Raw genomic sequence first — 11,661 nt, 5'->3', positions numbered from 1 at the left:
TTGCAGATAGAGGCAGAGGTTGTTCCTCCAACTCCTACCTTGGGTATTTTGGTGTGTTATATTAATAAAACAGTTCTTAGTCTGTCCTGCAGCATGCACAATCACTTCTTGCATGCAATCTCATTCCTCAGGTGGAAGTTAGCTAGGACTTACTAAGATTAAACAAGAGAGCAGCTCTCTTGCACAGATGACAATAGTGCGAAGAACATAATTTGGAAACAAACTTGGCAGAGGAAAATTGAACAGAAAATTAAGTCTGAAGTGTAGTTTAATGAATTCAGCGTTAGTTATCAAACAAAACACAGAACAATTTAACCTTATATGATCATCCACAAGTAAGAAGATGAGAACAGAAGTAGAGGGGAAAATTTACAACAGATGAAAAGACATTTTACCTATTTTCCAACCTGAAGGCACAGTGCAAGTTATCAAGAAGTGATAAAAAGCAGACATCTGAAGTAAGGCCATCTGCCTCCACGGTCTTATACAAGACACAAAAATGGATGAAGCCTTGAAACCAGGTGATCATCCAGTGATGCAGTTTTGAAAGGTCACTCACTGGGGAAGATGGGAGGAGAAGGCATTAGCCTTACCGATACCAAGCAGATGTTTGGGCAAAGGGATGTTATAGGGAAATGAACATTAATCACTTTATATGTGATTTATCATCTAGAACAGGAAGAGAGACAAGTGAATCATGACACAGCTGAGAGATTGGCTTGCCCCTAAGTAGACTGGAATTTCTGATAGGCAATTAAAGAAAAAGACAAGTTAGCCACCTTCTGCTTTATACGTATTTAGGATATTTGGATCCTATGTTCTTGGTTGAAATCTGTACTACCTACTTGTTTTCTCCATTGAATTCCTTAGGCTGCTGAGGTAGCTGGCAGCGATAGGAAACACAATTCCTCCATTGCTAATGCATCTGCTTTTGGTGATTTTCCAAAAGAACACTGCACAGCTGCCTTTGTCTGCTTGGCAAGGTTGACTTTTTCAGGAATTTTGAATCAGAACCAGATGACCAGGAATGTATGTGTGGCATTTAAATCTCATCACTTACTTAAAAAAAAAAAAAAAAAAAAAAAAAGGTCTACATGTATCCTTTAAAAATTTATATTTTTTTTTTTTATTTTTGCTTTTATTTTAGATCCGTTTCAGAAGGATAAATGACATACTTCACTGAAGGAGAGGTTTCAAGTTTACTTTTAACTACATGCAGCCGGGAGTTACTGGAAAGGAGGTTTGATGGCTATACTGCAGAATAATTTTGATTTGTTAATGCAGAGTTGTTAATTGAAAAGAAAACTAACGATGTTTTCAGCAGTGACAGCAAAGCAATTGCTTCATTCCTTAAAAATAGCTTCCTACTACATTCCTACACAAAAACAAAATCCATTCTTAGTGTTTTATGTATCAGTATTTAACTTAGGGTGTTTGGGATCTTTTTTGTTATTATTATTTTCTTAATAACCTCAGAAAGATGGTAATTTCTGACTTTTTCCTAGAAAGGATAAAGACATCTAATCACTGCAGCTCTTAAGGTTAGGAGCATATTATAGGACATTTCCTTTTCTTAAAAAAGGGTCTACATTTCTTTAAGTGCTTATCCTGCCTGTGTCAGACGACCTGTAGCTGTCACACAATGCCTCTGTGTGAGGGTCATGACAGCTCACTTATTTTTCTGGAGCAAAGCTCCAGTCAGGAACTTATTCTAAAAGTCTTTTTTTTTTAAATAATAATAAAAATAAACAAATAAATAAATCTATTAAATTGTGCATGTTTTCCAGTGGAAGTGAGGAAAAAAAATAATTTTTTCTTGCACAACGAACATCATACCAAAATTTTTCATGTATTCCATCTTTCTGCTCATTCTTTTACCTTCCCACTTCTGCAACAAAGGAAATGTCCTGATAATTCTGAAGGGGTTTAAGCCATGCTCTTACTTTAGTTTTCTATATAACTTCTTTCTGTATGTTGCTTGTTATTTCTCTCTGCTTTGCATGCCCTGAATCGTAAAGTCTAAAGACTGATACTAAATATCAAAAGTATGCATTTACCAATAGCATGTAGTATTAAAACAAAATGATTGTAGCTTTGCCTTGTCTCTGAAGCAATGGAAGAACTACAGCACTTAGTAGATCCTGAGTTTCTATGTATGGCATAAACAAGTACTCAAATTCTATGTGTATAACTGGAATTTTTAATATCCATGATTGATTCTAAATCATGAAAGCAAAACAATGCATGTTGACAACACGTCACTCACTATCATTCTGTCTCATATTTTCCTTATAAATCTGTCTATATTATACAGCAATGCATGGGAAGTCTTGGTAATATTCTTCCCTTAAGCCCCAACGCTTATATAACACATCTCAGACTTTTTTTTTTTTAATTTAGAAAGATTTAATTCTGTTAGCATTGCTAGAAAACTACCATTAAAAGGGATATAAGAGGTTTCAAGTACCACAATATCCAACTTTCAGTTGCTGTTCAATCTGACCTTCCCACTATTCCACCAAAAAATATATATATATTTCAAGAACTCCTGAAAATCTTTAGCTTTACTATAGACATGTTACAATTCTATTTGATAAATACTTTACCTGTGTGTCTGTCACACACAGAGGTGTCTTTGCTATATTCCTCAGAATTTACAAAACAAAGCTAAAATCATAACACAGTTATGCATTCTGCTGTGCCACAGATTACGAACACTCTCAAAAGAGAGGCGGGGTGCAAAATTGCTACATAAAATTTCAGTTCAAGGCACCATGCCCCCAAAGGACTTAATAAGAACAGCAAACTTTATTGCACTTAAATGAATTTTTAAAAGGAGGAAAAAAAACACCTCATCTCCCCAAACAAGAAAGCTAAGATTGGGAATAGAAAATGGAATGATTCACTTACATAAATTTAAAAAAAAAAAAAAAAAAAAAAAAAAGTGAAGTCCAAGCATGTAGGTAATAAATAAACTGAACAGAAATCAAGACAACAACATTGTTCTAAGTGTGTGCTTGCTGACTGTCATTTGTCTCTCAAATAACCTCTTTCCTTGACTGCCTTTACTTATCGCAACTTGTTCTCCATCAATAAGAGACAATGATTGCTGGGACCGGGATTCTCTCTGTTTTATCATTTCCAAAATTCTGGACACAGCAAACTCCTAATTCCTGACCCATAGGTGCTATTGCAATAAACATGAGCAGTAAGAGAAGAGCCAGCAATCTAACATACAATAAAAGCTGCAAAGCCCAAAGTGCACATTTTAAAAGTATGTATGATTATCTTTGCCATTAAGATACGCTTGTTCTCTAATATCCAGAATACTATTTCATGAAAGTCTAAGAGTACTTCTGTTTCCAGATATCACATGGGTTTTCTTGAACACTAGCACAAATAAATTCTTCAAGTATCACATTAGAAGTTTTCTCACAACTGCTTTTATGTTGGTTTACCACATAATCAGGATAGGATTAACCTTACCTAACCTTAGGCATGTACGGCACAGTTCAGTTGCCTGCATCTGAACCTCAGCTGCTCTGTTAGTGAAAGATAGACGCTTCCAGAAGCCAATTAGTCTCATTCTAATGTAGATATCTCAGATATCAGTGTGTCCTAAAAATGCCTCTCTCCCTCCATTTGCTTGAAGAACAACAAAGTATAAAGAGCCCAAGCATACATGTCTATGTCCTTATCCAGAGAGGCTAACATTGTTCAAGGATTTACTAGCTGTTTAGAGATCATTTGTAAACAGTAAAAAGGGATCATCACAGCACAACTGTGTTATCTAAGCAGGAAAAACACCATGTATTCCTATAGGTCCACTGAGAAAGAAACTACAAATAGTGACCTTCTGCAATGACCTCCACGTGAAATACATGTATTTGTTTACTTAAATGCATTATCAAAGAGCTGCAGCTAACCAACTGGTAAATTTTTCACAAATGGGAAAGGAGCAGGATTATTTGCTCAAATATAGAGTTCATGAGAAGGTGTAAAAGCACTTTTATGAATCTGCTTTTCACAACTTTCCTGTGAAAAGTAGATTATGACAGTTTTACAGATGGGTACATTTAAGTATAGAAATATGAAGTGTAAAGCCTAGCTAACAGGGCAAGTTATCAGCAAAGCTAGGTAAGTACCAATTTTCCTTTCTGTCCTGTTCTCTGAATGCTATGTGATGACTTTCTGGAAAGGATATTTAACAGAATCTCTCTTAAAAAAATAAACAGACAGAAAGGTTAAAATAATACTATTAAAAAAAAAAAAAAAAAAAAAAAAAAAAAGCAGCCAGCATTTCCCCTCTCCAAGTTTTAATTAAACGTACATTCATTAATATTAAAAAATGAACTTATAAGCACTTCACCAAATTCAAACGCTTTGAATATTCTCTCAAACTGATTCTCAAAGCATGAGGTAACTAATTCACTGATCTTAACTCTTCAACGAATGTGCTAAACTTTGTAAGTCCTACTTTGTGCTGCAGAAGCTCTTCCACTCAAGTAGCAAATATAATCTGTCTTCCTTCATGTTTGAATTGTATCATCAAAGGAAGTGTTGCCTGCTTGATTTGAGTTCATAAAGTTAGTCTTCAAAGCTCACTGATTTTTGCCCCCTTCTCACCCTCTCATATTTTCTCTTTCTGTTGATAGTACTTTTGGATCAGGGCATTAGAATAGTTTGTGCTGAAAAGCCTCACTAGTCAAACTAAAGGATGCTGGATTCTTCATGGCAAATACATATTTATGAAATACAATTTAAAATAACAACAGTAAACTTTTTTATATCACTGTCCATGTCTGACAAAACATAACCTGCGTATGCTATTACATAGCACATCTAGTTACTGCCTGGTTATTTTATATTTTACCTGTGCTGAGGAGAGAGGAAGAAAGAATGGACTGGAAAACTGCATACAAAACATGTTGATCATGTTGTCATTCACTGTATCAAAGAAAGGTGCTCAGAAATCCATGCCGCAGGCATACAATAAAAATCCTGCACAAAACTGCAGATGTTCTATTTTTAGTAAACCTTAAACCTCATGTAAACATACATACTGTACATACACATATACTATACAGTGTATGTCACCAGACCTGCATAAAACTTGGCCTTCTAACTGCTATGAGTCGTGAACCAAACAATTTAGTTGATTTCATAATTAGTATATCTCTTAAAGAAACAGTTTCCTGCATCTAATTTGTCAGAGCGATAACCTCTTAGAGATGTCTTGCATCACAGTTACTCTGTCAGATGAACTTCTCACAACACTAATCTTATTTAGAGTATACTTACTTGAAGCTTTATTTAAAGTTTCTTCTTCTGACAGACTATCAGCGGAAGTAACTGGCATAACCATAGTTAAACTAAAAATGCTATCTCCCAAAGAGCAATGCCTCAGTCAATATTTACAAGTAAGCTAATAAAGGTCTCAGAAAAAGCCTATAGTACTGCAATACTGATGGGAGGAAATATGTAACTGGCTCCCTTGAAAGCCTTATCAGATGACAAATATTAGTTCACATAAAATTGTCCAGTTAGGAGAAAAGTAAGAAAAAGAATAATTTTCCCTAAGGTTTTTGGTTGAGATTTTTGTCCAGTTAAATATCACCAATATAAAACACCACTGGCAATTATTACTGAGGTAACCCAGGATATCTTTTTTTGAAAGCACATTCCAGTTTACAAAACAAAGTTCCAGGACTGCTATTCCAACCCTCCTCCCCCTCCACCACCAAGGACTCTCCACTTTTTCAGCAATAAGGAAAAAATATTGTATAGCATCCACAATAAAAATAACCTGCATGCATGACAATACATAAGCAGGAGAAAGACAAGCAAAATACATGGCAAAACACAGACGAATTTCACTCTATGTGCACACCTTGAGTACTTCAGATTTTCTGTGCATGTGTGAAATGAAGATAAAATAAAGCCATCTAAAATTTTATTTTACTTTTTGCATGTGCAGGGAGGTAGTCAAGGTATTTGAATCAGTCATTTAAATTACTCAATCATTTACAGCCACTGAAATTTATCTGCACTGAAAGGTGCTCACAAATACTAAGACCCAGTCTCCTTTCCCCTGCACTTTATGTAGTCATTTCTATAACTGTCAGGACAAAGAACACGAGTTAACTTGGTATCAAGGCAAAAAGCCAGGTTTCCAGGGACATGCAAGGGCAGCTTTAGCAAAAGCAGTGCACTCAAAAATTGAAAGTTTCAAGATTGTGATAGTATGGCATTGTCTAATTAAAAATTGAGGAATTTTACCAAGTTCTGCTGACACGTGATAGAAAACTTTCAGAATGGCCATTATACTGGTGTGGTTTTAAATATCCTTGTTCTAAATATATTGTCTAGGAATGAAGAAATAAATAAATCCTCAAAAACAACTTGGGGGGGGGGGGGGGAGGGGGAGGGATAAGGGAGGAATATTATTCTATTTCCATGGTTTACTGATTCAATTAATGTTACTTTTTTATGCTTTTCGCATCATATATGTAGCCACCTAATGCATAACTAGGCTGAACTTCACAATCATGTCACTGAACAGCTTAAAGATAAAAATTTAATTTCTACTTGAAAATACAGGTTTTGAATGCATGTTCAAATTGCATACTTACAATTGTATACTTACTTAACAACATTAGCTATATGAATAATAAAGAGAACTGATTATTTTAAGTAGAACATCAATTTCAGTTTTCAGAAACACTGGTTATCAGTGTTTCTGATACAATGCACTGCTGTTTCTAAGATTTTATGATCAGGTCATCAACATGGTAAATAGACTTAGGAAAGTAGGAAAGCTTCTGAAGTATTTATATTTGAGGAAAAACAATGTGACAGAAACATGTACACCTCTCTGTGTATGGGCAATACATCCTTTCGACATGATAGTGCATGGGCAGCTGCCTCCACATGAGTTTTCAAAATTACTTCTGTTACTATTTCAGCTGACATTAAATGTCTTTGTTTTTTAGGTCATCCATCTATATGTATCACCATGGAACATGCTTCAAGAGTAAGGACAACAGAAGTCTGGGGTTTGTCATGCCCACTTACAAGTTATTGATGTCAGCCTTCTTTGCACGTTCCTCTTCATCATACAGGTCAGCTAAAAACAACAAAAATACTTCACAATTTGTGCAGCATCCAAAGAGATGTTGCTTTTTTAAAATGAAGTTAAGCCCTATGACCTGAGTGCCAGGGATCCCAAAAGCCAGATGATTTTCATTTTTAGAGTATCAGCTCACATTAGCAGTAGTTATAGGAAATTTGTAAGATTTATACCAGAATACCTATAGTTAAAATACTCCCCCCCATTACCCATTGCAGTTTGGGGACTGTAGCAGTGAAATTATCCAATGAACAGGAAGGAATTTGCCAGCCAAACTGCATTCCAGACTAATTACAACCACCTGGTACATAGGAACTTTGCACATGTGCTAAGAGAGGTGAAACGAATGTGCTGTCTTTTTGAATGCAATCAGCAATAATGTAATTTTACTTGCTGCTGTGCTGTACTAATACATTGGCAAAAGCATAATATTTCAATAGGAAACTAATGCTGCTTATATGAGATAAAAATCCTTGAGAAAGACAATGTAATACACTAAATTAATGCCAGTATACCAAAGATTTTATATCAAAAAAGGGAAAAAAAAAAAAAAAAAAAAAAAAAGATAAAGAAAACTGCAAAATAGGAACATAAAAGAAGAAATAAAAATTTTCCTGTCCCCAAAGCCTACAAGTTCAGCTTGCCTAAATCGGGTAGGAAGTCTTTTTTTATCATTATTTATTCAATGATTCAATTTATCTAATGATGAAGGCCAAGCTTTTTCACTAGTGCTCAGGATGTCAGTTCCAACATTTACCCACAACATTATCCCTCCCCAAAGCTGTTAAATGGCATGCAGACATCTGTGTTGTCACACAGGTACGGGAATCTTGGCAGATTTTCACAGTAATTTTTTTCAGAACAATTAGAAACTAAAAACATAATTTGGAGAAAGTTACATGAGCATTGCAACTTTTTTTTTTTTTGGTCAAGCAATCTTAGTGTATTTTGAACTATCCTACAAAACAGGTTATTGTTACTTCAAAGCAGAAACTGGAAGTATGTTAAACAAACCAGACATAATTTGGGTTCAGTGAACAGGTTGTACACATCAGAGTTTGTCAGCTGTTGGTTAGTCAAGTTTATACCAAACAAATCCTTCTAAGTTTGCAAGGTAATGCTCCTGTCACTCACTCAGTGGGTTCTTTCTCTGCTCGACTGAAACTAGGCTTGCAGTGATAAGTGACCCTGAAAACACCTCACTAAATGATGCTACCAAGTACCATGTGAAGCTAAGCATTTTAAGAAACCCTGCAGCACTGAATTAAGCAACATATCTAGGATTGCAAAACTTGTTTTCATTGTGATGTTCTGTAGGATAATAGAGATTTCACAACACAGGAAACAAACAGTTGCTTATATACATGAAGAATATATATCCATGACCATTATGCCTTTATATCCTTTTTTTTTTTCCTCTTTTTACTGTAACCTGTTAGTTATGAAGGTTTCATTACACTCAATGAGAGTCACAGCAGTAAACTGATACACATTTTAATCCTCATATTTTAAGAAGTTTGAAGAGCAAAGCATTAAAAAAATAAATAAATAATGTCCAACTAAGGCTACTTGTTCATCAAACCCACAGTTCTGATAGCGGAAACAGAAGAATCTGTTTAGGAATACTGCACCATCTCAGCCACCTTCTGTGGCACATTTCCCTCATACTTCCCCAGTATCCACAGGTGTTGTATCAGGGATGTTAAAGGGTTTGTTTCCACCTGTTCCCCCTTAGTATCTGTTGTCCATTAATTTGTAAAATCCCTTTCTGAAGCTGGAGATTCATCTTCTACTTTAAAGTTTATTGACATTGATGCTGCAACATCACAAATAGTAATATGAAAATCTGAAAGTAATCTTTTCAAAGCGGTATTTTATTCTGTAACTGAAGATCAAGATGTGTTTTAATGAATGCTTTGATGGATAGTGAGAAAGGAGGTATTCCTTTACCCATGTATTTAGAAAGTTAAAGTTAGAAAGACAGTGTGGGGTCTTTTCTTAAGCATTCATAAGCTCATAACATTTTAGGGAATACAGTTTAAAAAGTAAGTGGCCATTTCATTTGAGGTGCTTCTCTTTTAATTGATTGTGTTTTTTTTTTTTGTTTGTTTGTTTGTTTTTTTTTTGTTTTTTTTTTCAGAATAACTTTCATAAATTCATTCACAGATTTTATTGCAGTCATTTTGTATCAAATATGGGTAAGTATATGCTTTGATTTTTAATGAGCAGAAAGTTGTTAGCCATTTTTCATAGAGGGCTGTGACTAATTTTATTTTATAACCTTGGCTAATAGATAATTAGGTGTTTCACTCATATTAGCTCTGACACAGCTGGAGGCAAAGTGGGAGGAAGCAAAAAGATGGCTTTTGCCATAAATTTTGTACTAGCAGCTTCTGAACACCTCTGTAATGCAGCTGATAGGAAATGCTATATTGGATATGCATAACCTGTGTTTGCATTTTGTTAACGGTATTCTCAGTTTTTAAGTGAAGAGAAGCTTAATAGAAAAAGATATGCAGAGGAGGAGGATCTCCCATAGAGATCATTAAGTGGATCACTGAAGCTCTACAGGTTTCAAAGGAAATTTCCTGGATCAGGTACTTCTTTAGGCTTCACAAAGTGCAGTGTCATCCATTAGCATTACTTCACTGTAATCCTGTCAGTGTAACTTGTGACTTGTCTCAGTCCAGCTCCCTCCAGTTTAAGATCAACAGAAGTATTCACACTTAATATACTAGCACAGCGTTCCCTCTGTCCCGGTTTCAGTTAGAACAGAGTTAATTTTCTTCCCAGTAGCTGGTAGAATGCTATGTTTTGGCTTAGGATGAGAAGAGTGCTGGTAACACCCCAGTGTTTTAATTGTTGCAGAGCAGTGCTTATATTAAGCCAAGGACGTCTCAGCTTCTTGCTTTGTCCTGCCAACAGGCAGGCTGGGGGTGCAGTAAGAGCTGGGAGGGGACAGACCCAGGACAGGTGACCCAAACTAGCCAAAGGCGTATTCCATACCATCTGCCGTCATGCTAAACAATATATAGGTGTGGCTAGCTGGGGGAAGGGGGCTGGACTGCTCGGGGTTAGGCTGGGCATCGGTCAGCGGATGGTGAGCAATTGCATTGTGCATCACTTGTTTGTACACATTAGTAGTAGTAATACTATTATCATCATTGTACTAGTATTATTATTGTTATTTTCCTGTCTTATTAAACTGTCTTTATCTCAACTCACGGGCTTCACTTTCCATTTCTCTCCCCCGTCCCAGAGAGGGAGGGGGGAGGGTGAGCGAACGGCTGTGTGGTGTTTAGCTGCCGGCCAGGCTAAACCAGGACACCCTCACATCAAGAACCCACCTTTGCGTGATTCTACCTGGTGGCCACTAGGTAACACTGTGCTGGAAGTTAAGGAACTAACACCACAAGCAAGAAGAGAAACTCTTCAGCCACTCAAACCAGGAAGTGGGTTCACATGTACTGCCTAACACTGGCCTCTGCATTCAAAGGAGAATGTGCACACACCAAACCAGCCCTGAGTGCTCTGCAGCATGGCATACAATGTCATCAACTCTCACAATATGCAAGAGTCTATTTACATAGAGTTATTAGCATTTGAAATATATACTTTTCAACTAAAGGTGAAGATCATCAAACCTAAATCATCACAGCTGCTGTAAAGAAAACACCTATATTTTTCACTTATTCTATAACTATATTCACCAATTATCACTTACCAGAGCTGAGGGACGTTATTGCCTCTTTTGTCTCATTCCTGTTCTTTGGATTAAGGATGCTGCCAGTTTGTTTTTATATTCTGTTGATGTGAAATTGCCTACCATGACATATTTAGCTGAATCTAGAAAGTTGGTCAGAAGCCAATACTTAGTGCCATATTTATGCAGATTATATATCATGCTTATGTATTACGTAGTTTCTGTCAAAGCCTAGTAGCTCCTTCACTAATTATTCTTCTGTGTTCTGCTACTCTTGATTCTTTCCTGATTGTCTAAAATGTAAATCTGATCAGTTTCCTACAAATACAATAAACATTTTAAAATTAAATAATCAATATATTAAAAAAGATGCACAAAAAAAACAAACAAACAAACAAAACACAAAGAAAAATGGAGGTTAATATCCTCAGTTCAAGTGTACAGAAGCATCTATTCAGGAAAGCTACGCATATTTCAGATTACTCAGGTTCAGCATCAAATGTGCTCATTTTACTGTGTGTCACAACTATCTGTAGATAGTTGATACCTGGTTACCCGTAACAGATTTTCATTAGATCTGATACCTATCTTTTGCACACACTTATGTATTTCATTTTTTACAGTCTTTCAAAAGCATCTTAGCTACTTACTAGAAATGGTAGATTTGACAACAGTAACTTCTGACTGACCAATTGCACCAACATCTTTAGAAAAGTTGGGGATAGAAGGCTTATTTAAGTAGCATCTGGAAAAAAAAAATAATTAAACAAAAAAAAAAAAAAGGAAGCATTTTTACTGAGCAAATATATCCTTAGTAATTTATCTTCCT

General features: G+C 35.7%; 1 long non-coding RNA gene across 5 annotated transcripts in view; it reads right to left on the bottom strand.

Moving 5' to 3' along the window:
• Nucleotides 1-203: 203 nt before the first annotated feature.
• Nucleotides 204-11,661, bottom strand: part of LOC137855975 (uncharacterized) — a 209,626-nt gene continuing 198,168 nt past the window's right edge. For 2 of the 5 annotated variants that reach the window (XR_011096101.1, XR_011096104.1), the window contains 4 exons: nucleotides 7,075-7,126; nucleotides 4,874-5,001; nucleotides 4,478-4,567; nucleotides 204-558 (listed from right to left, as the gene is read on the bottom strand). This is a non-coding gene — a long non-coding RNA (uncharacterized lncRNA). The remainder of the gene's footprint in view (nucleotides 559-4,477; nucleotides 4,568-4,873; nucleotides 5,002-7,074; nucleotides 7,127-11,661) is intronic. The other 3 variants (XR_011096100.1, XR_011096103.1, XR_011096102.1) reach the window with 2 other exon arrangements.

Source organism: Anas acuta, chromosome 4 (assembly GCF_963932015.1).
Source record: "Anas acuta chromosome 4, bAnaAcu1.1, whole genome shotgun sequence".
Lineage (NCBI taxonomy): Eukaryota > Metazoa > Chordata > Aves > Anseriformes > Anatidae > Anas > Anas acuta.
Note: the sequence above shows the minus strand (reverse complement) of the source record. Positions and strands in the feature narration are given on the sequence as shown.